The sequence below is a fragment of the Arachis ipaensis genome, chromosome B9 (genome assembly GCF_059453495.1).
Source record: "Arachis ipaensis isolate K30076 ecotype BB chromosome B9, ASM5945349v1, whole genome shotgun sequence".
Classification (NCBI taxonomy): domain Eukaryota; kingdom Viridiplantae; phylum Streptophyta; class Magnoliopsida; order Fabales; family Fabaceae; genus Arachis; species Arachis ipaensis.
The window spans coordinates 131,468,760-131,470,491 of record NC_142444.1 but is presented as its reverse complement, the minus strand read 5'-3'; the positions used below and the strand labels follow the sequence as shown (position 1 = coordinate 131,470,491).

Genomic DNA, 1,732 nt, shown 5'->3' with positions numbered 1-1,732 from the left:
TCAACTTCAAGAACTCCCTTCTTCATAGGCGTCCCATTATTCACAGGATTCCTTTCAGAAGTGTACATGAACTGGTTATTAGCAACCATGTCAATGAGTTCTTGAGCTTCTGCAGGTGTTTTCTTTAGGTGAATGGATCCACCTGCAGAAGTGTCCAGTGACATCTTTGATAGCTCAGATAAACCATCATAGAATATATCCAGGATGGTCCATTCTGAAAGCATGTCAGAAGGACACTTTTTGGTCAACTGTTTGTATCTTTCCCAAGCTTCATAGAGGGATTCACCTTCTTTCTGTCTGAAGGTTTGAACATCAGCTCTAAGCTTGCTCAGCTTTTGAGGAGGAAAGTACTTGGCTAAGAAAGCCGTGACCAGCTTATCCCAAGAGTTCAGGCTGTCTTTGGGTTGAGAATCCAACCATAATCTAGCTCTGTCTCTTACAGCAAAAGGGAAAAGCATGAGCCTGTAGACTTTAGGATCTACTCCATTAGTCTTAACAGTATCACATATCTGCAAGAATTCAGTTAAGAACTGAAAAGGATCTTCAGATGGAAGTCCATGAAACTTGCAGTTCTGCTGCATCAGAGAAACTAGTTGAGGTTTCAGCTCAAAGTTGTTTGCTCCAATGGCAGGAATGGAGATGCTTCTTCCATGTAAATTGGAATTAGGTGCAGTAAAGTCACCAAGCATCTTCCTTACATTATTATTATTTTCGGCTGCCATCTCCTTTTCCTGTTCGAAAATTTCTGAAAGGTTATCTCTGGATTGTTGTATTTTAGCTTCTCTTAATTTTTTTCTTCAGAGTCCTTTCAGGTTCTGGATCTGCTTTAACAAGAATGTTCTTGTCCTTGCTCCTGCTCATATGACAAAGAAGATGGCACAGAAAAAATAGTAATAATAATATGGATCCTTTATACCACAGTATAGGGATCCTTGTGTTAGTAGAAGAAAAGAAGGGAAGAAAATCTGAACTCAGAGAGAGAGGGGGTTCGGATTTTTGGAGAGTTGAAGGAAAGATGTTAGTCTATCAATAAACAAATAGAAGAAGATGAGAGGGGGAAGTGAATTTTCGAAAACAATTCTTGAAAAAGAGTTAGTGATTTTTGAAAATAGTTTTTGAAAAAGGTTAGTATTGTTTTTCGAAATTTTTTTTAAATAAAAAATAAAAATAATTAGTTAATAAAAAAGAAATTTTTGAAAAAGAGGGAAGATATTTTCGAAAATTAGAGAGAGAGAGAGAGTTAGTTAGGTAGTTTTGAAAAAGTTAAGAAACAAAAAAAAAGTTAGTTAGTTAGTTGAAACAAATTTGAAAAGATAAGAAGTTGGGAAGTTAGAGAAGATATTTTGAAATCAAATTTTGAAAAAGATAAGATAAGAAGATATTTTTTTTGAAAAGATATGATAGAAATTAGTTTTTGAAAAAGATTTGATTTTTAAAATCACAATTAATGACTTGATTCATAAGAAATCACAAGATATGATTCTAAAACTTAAAGTTTGAATCTTTCTTAACAAGCAAGTAACAAACTTCAAATTTTTTGAATCAAAACATTAATTGTTTGTTATTTTCGAAAATTTTGAAAAAAATAAGAAAAAGATTTTTGAAAAATATTTTTGGAATTTTCGAAAATAACTAAGAATTTTGAAAAAGATTTGATTTTTGAAAAAGATTTTGAAAAAGATAAGATTTTCAAATTGAAAATTTGATTTGACTCATAAGAAACAACTTGATT

General features: G+C 32.2%; 1 non-coding gene across 1 annotated transcript; it reads left to right on the top strand.

The window, feature by feature from the left end:
* The first annotated feature begins 218 nt into the window (after nucleotides 1-218).
* On the top strand, nucleotides 219-326 carry LOC148546346 (small nucleolar RNA R71). The gene has a single exon (XR_015900755.1). It is a non-coding gene; the product is annotated as a small nucleolar RNA R71 (small nucleolar RNA).
* Nucleotides 327-1,732: the final 1,406 nt, after the last annotated feature.